Here is a 12,174-nt window from a genome sequence, read left to right on the forward strand (position 1 = left end):
ATTCCTTTACTAAAAAGCAAATAATTATCCCTCCATCAGCAGCACTGAGCTCACACACCACATCAGTCTATTGGTGGGGATCAATTACTGAAATAAGTCCAAAATTACAGGTCTGTGTGGGAGTCAAGTGTAAAATCCATTGAAGTCAGTGTGAGTGAGTGGGGGGGGGGGAGTTTTCTGTGTTTTGGTCCCTGGTGAGCTTGTGCAGCAGCCACATGCAACAATAACTCCTCTTTCTGAACGGCGCGTTTATTGGGCTCCTGTCTACTGGCCACGGAGTGCCTTTTGGGTACAATTTAATGCAGCCGAATGATGACAATGATTTTAGATGGTGGCAAAAAAAGCATCATTTTATTATTATTGTTTAGTATTTATATAGCGCCGACATATTACGCAGCGCTGTACAGTGTATATATATATTGTCTTGTCACTAACTGTCCCTCAAAGGAGCTCACAATCTAATCCCTACCATTGCCATATGTCTATATTATGTAGTGTAAGTACTGTAGTCTAGGGCCAAATTTAGGGTGAGCCAATTAACTTATCCGAATGTTTTTGGAATGTGGGAGAAAACCGGAGTGCCCGGAGGAAACCCACGCAGACACGGAGAGAACATAAATACTCTTTGCAGATAGTGCCCTGGCTGGGATTCGAACCAGGCGAGAGAGCTAACCACTACGCCACCATGCTGCCCATGTCAAGTGTGAGCATGGCACCAGCTGCACTCAGGTACCTTGGCTGCCTCCCCACTGCCTGTGCCGAGCAATAACAAGATTTAGCCTTTCTAGATACATAACACAGTTGAAAAATATGGGTCCATCTAAAAATGGTGCTTAAGAATAATGACGCATGGTGTTTCCGCTAATCCGTTGGTCGCTTATCGCTATTTAACGTTAAAGCCTTATCGTTATTTAGCGTTAACACACAGAACCCTCTCTGTACCGATCCCTAATCCCTAAACCCCCCTGGTGGTGCCTAACCCTAACCACCCCCCTGGCGGTGCCTAACCCTAAGACCCCCCCCTGGTGGTGCCTAACCCAAAGACCCCCCGCTGGTGGTGCCTAACCCTAAGACCCCCCCGACCCCCCTGGTGGTGCCTAACCCTAAGACCCCCCCGACCCCCTGGTGGTGCCTAACCCTAAGACCCCCGACCCCCCTGGTGGTGCCTAACCCTAAGACTCTCAACCCCCCTGGTGGTGCCTAACCCTAAGACCCCCCTGGTGGTGCCTAACCCTAACCTAGACAGTGTTACATTAAATCCATTCACTGTTTTGCAGTTAAATAACTTCTGCAGTTTGGCTTATGTAGGGCGCTATTGATAAATAACGTTACTGTACACAATAACGCCTACTGTTTGGCATATGAACGGCACTATTGATAAATAATGTTTCTGTGTGCCGTTTTTCTTCTTTTTTCCCTGTGCGCCATTATTATGCAGTACTAACAATAAATAACGATAAGCGTATCTTTTTAATGCGGCGCCATTTGTATCCATAGGTGCTGTGCGCAGAGCCGGATTAAGACCATGCAGGGCCCCAAGCAGAATAGTAAATTTAGGGCTCCCCACATTTTTGAAATTATGTCTCCTCAGCATACAGCATCTCACAGTAGTGAGTGCACCACTCCCTTTTTTGTAAATATTCTATTTCATCTTTTCATGAAACAGACAGTACTGAAGATATGACACTGTGATACTCTGTAGAGCAGTCAGTGTCAGGCACGTGCACAGGGGGGTGCTCTGGGTGCCCAGGCACCCCCCTTTTTAAAATCTTCAAAAAAGGCCCCTCTCGCCGTGCAAAATAAGCCCCGCCCCCGACCACGCCAAGCCCCGCCCACCCGCGGGAAGCTCCGCCCCCGCCTGGGACACTTTCAAGTGAAGAGGCCCAGACAGGAATCCTAGTGTGGCATACTGACCTCTCCCTCCACCTAGGACCCATACTGACCTCTACCTCCCCCAGCACCCATAGTGACCTCTCTCTCCCCCTAGTACCCAGTGACCACTCCCTCCCCTAGCACTCACAGTGACCTTTCCCTCTACCTAGGACCCATACTGACCTCTCTCTACCCAGTACCCACAGTGACCTCTCCCTCCACCTAGCACCCACAGTGACCTCTCCCTCCACCTAGGACCCATAGTGACCTCTCCCTCCACCTAGCACCCACAGTGACCTCTCCCTCCACCTAGCAACCACAGTGACCTCTCCCTCCACCTAGCACCCACAGTGACCTCTCCCTCCACCTAGGACCTATAGTGACCTCTCCCTCCACCTAGCACCCACAGTTACCTCTCTCTTACCCAGCACCCACAGTTACCTCTCTCTTACCCAGCACCCACAGTGACCTCTCCCTCCACCTGGGATCCATAGTGACCTCTCCCTCCCCAGCACCCACAGTGACCTCTCCCTCCACCTGGGACCCATAGTGACCTCTCCCTCCCCAGCACCCACAGTGACCTCTCCCTCCCCCAGCACCCACAGTGACCTCTCCCTCCACCTAGGACCCATAGTGACCTCTCCCTCCCCAGCTCTAGCAGTGATCCTGCCTACCCCAGCACCCACACTGACCTATCCCTCCCCCAGCACCCACAGTTATTTTTCTCTCCCCCAGTGGCTACCCTCCTGTCCCCTGCAGCACCCACAGGGACCTCCCATCCCAAAAGCAGCACCTACAGTGACCTCTCCCATTGCCAGCGCCCACAGTGGCCTCTCCCAACATCCAGCATCCACTCCCTCCTCCAGTAACCACACTGACTTCTCCCAGCACCCACAGTGGCCTACCCTTCCCTCAGCACCCACACTGATCTCGACCTCCCTTAGCAGCAACAATGCCATTCACAGCAGCACCCATAGTGACCTCCCACCCCCTGCACCCACAATGACCTCTACCTCCCGAGACCCACAGTGATCTCCCCCAAAGGACCCACAGTGACCTCCCTTTCCTCCAGCACCCATACTGACCTCTACTTTCCACAGCACCCACAGTTACTTCTCCTCCCAGCACCCACAGTGACCTACCCTTCCCCCATCAACCACACTGACCTCGACCTCCCCTAGCAGCAACTATGCCATTCATAGGAGTACCCAAAGTGATCTCCCACCCCTTGCACCCACAGCAATCCCACCAATATTCGGCACCCACATTACACTTAACCAGTAACCCCCATTATAGCAAGCACCCAGTACTTGCACCAAGCAGGACCCAATACTCACATCCGGCCTCAATATGGCACTTAGTACTTGCATCAAACAGCCACATGACACCCAATACCTGCATCCCTTCACCCTATAGCTGGCACCCAGTACTCACACCTACATGGCACAGTACTTGCACCCAGCTCTGACATGTCACTCACTACTCACACCTGCACACAGCCTCCACATGGCACCCACTCGCATAACCAGTACTAGCACCCGAAGTACCTGCACTCAGAACCCACGTGACACACAACACCCACCCAGAGCTAGCACCCAGTGCAGGCATGGCACCAAGTATTTGCACCTATGTGATACCCAGTACCTGCACCCAACACCCACATGTTTCATCTGCAGTAGTTCCAGTTGCACTAAGCCTCCACTTGGTGCCCAGCACCCACAGCAAGCACTCACATATGACATCCAGTACTTGTGTACCCAGAACTCAAAAGGGACTGAGTACCTGCAATCAACACCTACATGATGGTTGATACACACCCATACAGCCAGACTCCACATTACACCCTGTGCCAGCACCCAGAACCCACATGGCACCCAGCATCTGCCTTTAGCACCCACATGACAACAAATACCCCACTAGCCAGCACCCATCACCCATATGTCGCCATGTACTCACTCCCAGTACCCACTTGGCACTCAGTATTTGCACCTAAGACCCACATATACCTATAATCAACAACCACATGGCACAGTACTCACACGTCACCAAGTTCCAAAGCCATTATATGCACCTAGTACCTGTCCATGGCCAGCACCCAAATAGCACCCAGTACCCAAATAGCACCCAGTACCCATCCTTGGTCTGAACCCATACGAGACACAGTACTCTCCCATGGCAAACATCCAGACCACACATGGCACTCCCTACTCACTCATGTACAAAACTCACATGGCTCCCTGTACCAATTAGCACTCACATGGCACCCACTATTGTTACGATCTGCTACTCATTCAGCACCCAATACTGCATAGCACCCATTGCAAATCAACACCCAATACAAACTGGACCTTGGTACCCAAAGCAGCTTGACACAGACTTTACTTTGGCATCGCGGCACCCACTGCAACTTACCACAAAGTGAACCTTTGCGTCTTACCATTACTGCATCTGGGCACCCACTGCACCTTGGTACTTACTGCAGTTTTGCATCTACTAATGCTTAGCAACCACTGCATATTGGTAACCACTTCTTTGCCTGAAGAGAGGTTTGGGTGCTGATCAAGAGGGACAGAGGTCCCAGTAATGAAAGGTGAGTCTGTGGCTCCACAGTGGCTCCACTGTGCCCACTCTAACCCACTAACAGTGGGCACCTATCACTGCTGATTCGAGGGTGGTAGCACCAAAAGAGTTGGAGGGAGACACAAAGTCTGCCTGATACTGCTATAAAGGTGTGTGTGTGTGTTTTGGGGGGGGGGGGGGGGGGTGGTTAAGACTGCCTTATGCTTTCTGAAGAGGGGGTATTACATGCACAATTTAGCACGATTTATGTACCACACCCTTGAAGTACCACACCCTTGAGGATTCTCTGCATGGCCCTGCCCCTTCCTGCAGCACGCACACTAACCTCTACTTTTCCCATCAGCCACCCCTTCCCCTCATAGCTGGCACCCAGATCGCACACTCACATGACACCAAGTATCTGCACCCAGGCCTAAAATTGCACCCAGTACTCACACCTGCACACAGCTTCCACATGGCACCCACTATCTGCACCAAGTATCCACTTAACCCGTACCCGCACCCAAAGTACCTGCATTCAAAACCCATGTGATGCCCAAAGCCCACCTATAGCCAGCACCCAGTACAGGCATGGCGCCAAGTATTCGCACCCATGTCACACCCGGTACCTGCACCCAGCACCCACATGACATCCAGTACATGCACCCAGATCTTACATGGCACTAAGTTCTTACAATCAACACCCGCATGACACTCGATACCCAACCATAGCCAGAACCCGCATGACACTCAGTACTTACACCCAGAACCCACATGGCACCCAGCATCTGCATTCAGCAGCATGACAATCAATACCCACGTAGCCAGAGGCGGGGGGGGGGGCATGCGGGGGAAGGCATTGCCAGGCCCCTTTTTTAAATTTGAGCACCCCCCACTTAAGGACCCTCTGCACGGCCCTGGTCAGTGTACAGCTTTTCTAACAGTGTAAGGTTATTTGCTGTGCAATAACATCAACACACAGCCATTAAAGGACAACTGTAGCGAGAGGTATGTGGAGGCTACCATATTTATTTACTTTTAAGCAATACCAGTTTCCTGGCTATCCTGTTGATCCTCTGCCTCAAATATATTTAGCCACACTCCCTGAACAAGCATGCAGCAGATCATGTGACATTATTGTCAGACCTGGCATTAGCTGCATGCTTGTTTCTGGTGCGATTCAAACACTACTGCAGCCAAATAGATCAGCAGGGCTGCCAGGAAACTGGTATTGTTTAAAAGAAAATAAATATGGCAGCCTCCACATACTTCTCACTACAGTTGTCCTTAAATGTCTAAGCCACTGGCAACAAAAGTGAATACAGCGAGGCAGATTTAAAGGGAACCAGAGATGAAGGAACTTGAAAAATTAAAAAAGATTTTATACATACCTGGGGCTTCCTTCAGCCCCATCAGCATGGATCGCGCCCACGCCGCTGTCCTTCGCTGCCTCTATTGCCGGTACCGGGTCCTGTCACTTCCGCAGGACGCGGCCGGTTGTATGCATGCACAGGGGCTCCCTCTATCTCGCCGGCGCCTGCCTTACGCATGTGCCTGCACAGTACAGAGGGAGTGCACTGTGCGTGCGTCAACTGGCCCTGACTGGCTGAAGAGACGGGACCTGGTACCAGGGGATAGAGGCAGCGGAGGACACCGGTGTGGGAGTGATCCATGATGGGGCTGGAGGAAGCCCCAGGTATGTATAAAATCTTTTTTTCATTGATCTCTGGTTCTCTTTAAGATCAACTTCATGATTGTTTACACCGAAAATGTGATGGCCCCTTGTACTTCTTTATTGTTGCCTAAGCCTGCCACGTGGCAAATGTGACTATAATGTCTTGTACACACCGTTCAATTTCCCATTAGATAGATGAGTTGAATCAATTATTTCTGAAAAGTCAGAATGGATTTCCAATCATTTTTCTTATCATTTTCCAAACACTTCTATACAAAATTGATCAGAATCGGATCACGATCAGATCTGTCTGAAATAATCCATTTGACCTGTCTATCTGACGGGAAATTGCATGGTGAGTACCAGGCATTCGGGTTGTGAGGATCTCGTAAAGCAATATTGGAGTTTCTTCACTGCAAGACCAAATTAGTCAGTTTTGCTCCCTTATTCTCACTAGTAATACACAGGTCAATAATGCCTCAATATGTCTAGCCAATTGATCATTATTCCATTCAATGGTTTAGTGATCAACCACTATCACAGCAAGTTTAATTCTGATAGGCTTCAGCAGAACTGTATCAAGCTTCAATCAAACTGCAAGTGCTGTACTGCTCAATGCAGAGCAAAGTTATAAACCATAGATCCCCCACCACTCCTGTCCTGCCCCCATACCACAGAGATTGATAAACAGCACAATATCGCTTAAAAGCTAATCGATTGGATATGTATGAGCAATAGATTACTGGAAGATTCAATCAGTGTTCAAAATGGATGTGTGCATAGCCAGCTTTAGATGTTTTTTTGCCAACCAGGGTGATAAAATTAAGGTCAAGTTCAGCAATGACAGGAACCAACTGTAAACATCACCAGCAGAACTCTTATCTGTGTAGTGGAGCATTGCTGCAGAGATCTAAAGACTGAAAGAGTTGAACAGAGACAATAAACAGAACAGAGACAGACAATAAATCTTTATGTGCCTCTTATGTGGGAGATAAAATGAAGGCTAATAAGTTCAGCAAAAACCGGAATCAAATGTAAACATTACGAACATAAGTTATAGGCTTTTGAGCAAATTATGATGCTACTATGAAAAAAAGTTTAACTACAGATGTTTTTGCCACATCAAGTTACTTTCTCTAGCTAAGCTAGCAAGCGGCTCCTGTATGAAGAGGTCACATTTCAGCACCCAGCCCGTGTCTGACAGATCTGAGCTAAGGCGAGGGGGGGTAACTCTGTGTGTGCCTGCTTCTTATCTTTGTAGTAGAGAATTGCTGCAGAGATCTTGTTTTTAAAGACTGAAAGAGTTACTAAAGGACTACATAAACAGAGGCAAGACATCTTTATGGGGCCCTTTTGAACTCCTGGGGCCCATAAGTAGTTGATTAGTTTACCTGGTTGAGGATCCGGCTCTGCCCACCCATGACACCAAGTGAGACGTCTTCTTCAGGCGGGGGAGTCTGGGGGAGTGTCAGGGGTCATGAGCAGGAGTGGGTAGCAGCGCAGGAAGGAGATACAGTGGGTATACAGAATTTGAGGGGGGGGGGGCAGACCCCCCCCCCCCCTCACCTGGGCACCCCCTTTTCGCGCTCCCCCTCGACGGGTGGGCAATTATTGACTCACTACTTCCTTCTGCGCTCAAGACGTTGAACACTGCGTTTCACAGGTCTTCTGCAACTCCGCCCACTGTACTTCCGAAAGTACAGTGGGCATTGTTGAAGGAGAAGATGTGTGCATTTCTCCAGCTGCAACTGCACCCGTGGATGCTAGCGTGCCCGTGCCGTGATCACCCCTGGAGTCACAGGGATCCAATGTATGTGATGAGAAGATCCGCATTGTCTAAAATAAGTTTATTTAAAGCTCTTTAAAAACTGGCAAGGCATAAAACCAGTGTGTGCCGGGTTACTATGACGCACGGCATTTCGGATAAAACATCCTTCTACAAATAGTCCAGTACACACTGACCTCATAAGAAGGAGAAGATGTGTGGCACGCAGTGTACGAAGGGCTGCCGCCGCTGACACTCTGGTTAATAACTGGAGGGGGGAATGTGGAAAGGGGGGCCCCAGGTGAGGGGGGGGGTCTGTCCCCACCACTGTGTGCCTGCTGCTCAAGACAAATCAGGCAAGTTTGTAAATATTACCTGTGCCTTTTCTTTCGGTGTGCCTTAATGAGTGAGATCACAGGCCAATAGGAATATTGCTGTAATTACATTCAGCTATGTGTAGTATGTTACAGTTTATCCGGGAAGAATTAACAGAGCATCACTTTTTCCACCTTTTGTTATGTTACAGCCTTATTCCAAAATGGGTTAAAGTACTGTATTTTTTTTTCTTCAATTCTACACACTACAACCCATAATGACAATGTGAAACAATGTTACTTGGGGTTTTGGAAAAGTGAAAAAAAAAAAAAAAATCACATGTACGCAAGTATTGACAGACTTTGCGCAATACTTTGTTTAATGCACCTTTGGCAGCAATTACAGCCTCAAATCTTTTTAAATATGATACCAAAACACAAGCTTGGCACCAGGGGCTTTGCTGGCCCCAAAGATCAGTGGCACATGCCCCAGATCTATTCTAGGGTGCCCCAGATGTCCCCCAGGCAGAGTCGGCTGTGGTGCCTCAATGGGTGCTGTGGTGCCTATGCTGTGATGCCTCTATGTGGGCATACTGGGTGCTGTAGTGCCATGCTGAGCACTGTGAAGCCTTTATGGGAGCATGCAGGGAGCTGTGGTTCTTCTATGGGGGCATATTGGGAATTGTGGTGCCTCAATAGGAGGCCCGTGGGAGCATGGGAGGGGGTCCACTAGAAGGTCAGGGAATGCGATAGGGGACTGCCAGATAACCTGGCAGCAGGCCAGCATGTCCAGAAGAAAACCAGCACAGAAGCCAGATAACTCTGCCTAGTTATTTTAAAGTGGAACTTGCTGCCTTTGTGTGTGTGTGTGTGTGTGTGTGTGTGTGTGTGTGTGTGTGTGTGTGTGTGTGTGTATTAAAGTGACTCTGTAACAAAAATTACAACGTTTTTTCTACCATCCTACAAGTTCCTAAACCTATTCTAATGTGATCTGGCTTGCTGCAGCTCTTTCTACTATAACCATCTCTGTAATAAATCAATGTATCTTTCCCCTGTCAGACTTGTCGGCCTGTGTCTGGAAGGCTGCCAAGTTCTTCAGTGTTGAACTGTTCCTCTATGCACACTCCAGTGTGTGTTTTATTTACATAAGCCAGCAGCTTCTCTGCTATCTTATCAGTGATAGAAGAGAGCTGGATAAAAATCCTCCTCTGGAGGCTGTGAAAGGAGCTGGTCTGTCACATACTAAGGAATTAACGACATAGGCAGAGCTGTCTGCAGGAAGCCTGTAATGTTCAGTACATGAGAGAAGCTGGGGACAGAAGGTAAACACACACAAGTGATCTCTTGAGATTCAGAAGTAAGGCTGTATACAGCCTGATTGTGTATGGATGTATTTTCTATGTGTGGACATACTGTACATCAACCTACTTCCTGTTTTGGTGGCCATTTTGTTTGTTTATAAACAAACTCTTTAAAACAGTTTTTTACTACTTTTAATGCGGCGGGGAGCGGTGAAATTGTGACAGAGGGTAATAGGAGATGTCCCCTAACGCACTGGTATGTTTACTTTTGAGCGATTTTAACAATACAGACTCTCTTTAATGGAGAGGGGGCTTCATTCAACATTTTGCTGGGCAGGCTTTCTTAGAATGCTGTTACGTTCATGTAAGTTTGGCTCCACCCATGACCACACCCATATTCTGGTGCTTGGCCACTCCCATTTTCCAGCTGGGGTGCCCAAAAGTGCCCTGGATCTCTTAGGATCCTAGCAAAGCCCCTGCTTGGCACACCTATCCTTTGCCAATTTCACCCATTCCTCTTTGCAGCACCTCTCTAGCTCCATCAGGTTGGAAGGGAAGTGTTGTGCACAGCTATTTTAAGTTCTTTCCTGAGATTTTCAGTCGGAAGTCTGAGCTCTGCCTGGGACACTCAAGGACATTCATAGAGTTGTCCTGAAGCCACTCCTTAGATATCTAGGCTGCATGCTCAAGTTCGTCCTGCTGAAAGATGAACTGTCACCCCCAAGAGCACTTTGGAGCAGGTGTTCATCTAAAAAGTGTCTGTAAATTGCTGCAGACATCTTTCCCTTTATCCTGACTAGTCTCTTTTCGCCCCTGAAAAACATCCCCACAGCATGATGCCGCTACCACCATGCTTCTCTGTAGGGATGTTATTGGCCTGGTGATAAGAAGTACCTGGTTTCCTCTGATGTCGAGAGGCCCATGGGTTATATAATTTGGAAATATATTGTTCAGATATATAACCAGATATATAGATAATGCTTGATAATTTGCTGATGATCATCTAATAAATTGATTTTCCTTCCAATGTGTATCAGATCAATCTATACTTCTATTCCTATGATTGGAAGAAACAGCTTAATACTGCTTGGCTTGCAGTTTATTGGAACCAAACAATCGCAAGACTATGAGAAGCAGGCCCGGATTTACCTCACAGGAGCCTATAGGCACAGATGTCCTGGCACCTTAGACTTTGCCCTCTATGAACCTACAAACCCCTGCAAAACCGCACCACAAGTGTACTTGCTGGCCCAGCTGTCACTACTCCCTTACTTCCCTTGCCCAGCATAGGTAGCTACAGGTGCAATTTAGTATTAGGTAGCCAGAAGTGCCCTCAGTATTGAGTAGCTAGAGGCGACCCAAAGTATTAGGTACTGTAGCTAGAGGTGCCCCCAGTTGAAGGTTTACACTCCGCTTGGGATTCTGCATAGGGAAGGAGAAAGGGAGGCACTCGAGGGGGGGAGTGAGCCGCCTTTCCATTATCAGGCGCCTGTAGGCATGTGCCTACAGTGCCTTATCGTAAATCCAGCCCTGATGAGAAGACCGCATACAAACATTACTCAACCAGAAGAATGCTTATACCAGCAGATTTCACTAACCAATGGACAATCTAACATTAATCTACCATATTCAGCATTTATCCTTTTATGTCATTTCTAATTTAACCCATTTTCATACGTTGTATCAACATGTGAATAAACTACGTCATAAGCTTAATAAAAGCTCTTCGAACTTTCGGAGCCCAGAGCATTATACCGCCTGCTTCGGTGTGATAGTCTCTCTGCATGTAAACTATTTTGTTTTCAGGTAACCAGAGGCCTACAATCTGGGAGAGGAAAAAAATCTCCATTTCATATCGCTACGACAAATGGCACCCAATGTTGACTTATAGAAAGCATTGCTGAGTGGAAGCCCACACTTCAATGGACCATGTCCTTAGTGGTTCTAGAATCTCTGAACTTAAAGGGGCCCCAAAAATAGGTAAGATTGAATTGCTTGCCGAAGTTCGTTCAGATTCTGAGCTGCCAAGGTAGGTTCTGCCGGGTGTGCTTGTTGCAGCTTTCTATAAAAAAAAGAATCACACCCTGAATTGTCAGATCTAAGCCTTGTGGTAATTTAAAAATTACTGAGAAAATTGTTTAACCTCCCTGGCGGTGAATTTCTGTCTGGAATTATGAGTCAAAAGCGGTACATTGTCTTTCAAGAATTTTATGCCTCCAATTCTTAAGTTATAACTCACCAAAATTCCAGAATAAAAGCCAGGTAGACAAGACATTCTGCATATAAATAAACACTAGAACACACATTTGTTGAATTAATTAAATGTATGAATAAACTTAAACAATTGTGAAACTGTACAAAAAGGCAGGCAGAGAGTAATAAAAATCCAGGCAGACATCGGTGCAGGCGGCAAGCAGCGAGTAGTCAATATCCAGGCAGAAGTCGGTGCAGGCGGCCGGCAGAGAATAGTCAATATCCAGGCAGAAGTCGGTGCAGGCGGCCGACAGAGAATAGTCAAAATCCAGGCAGAAGTCAATGCAGACGGCAGGAAGAGAGTAGACAAAATCCACGCAGAAGTCGGTGCAGGCGGCAAGCAGAAAGTAGTCAAAATCTAGGCAGAGGTCTGTGCAGGCGGCCGGCAGAGAGTAGTCAAAATCCAGGCAGAAGTCAGTGCAGGCGGCAGGCAGA

The sequence above is a fragment of the Hyperolius riggenbachi genome, chromosome 7 (assembly GCF_040937935.1).
Source record: "Hyperolius riggenbachi isolate aHypRig1 chromosome 7, aHypRig1.pri, whole genome shotgun sequence".
NCBI classification, from domain to species: Eukaryota; Metazoa; Chordata; class Amphibia; order Anura; family Hyperoliidae; genus Hyperolius; species Hyperolius riggenbachi.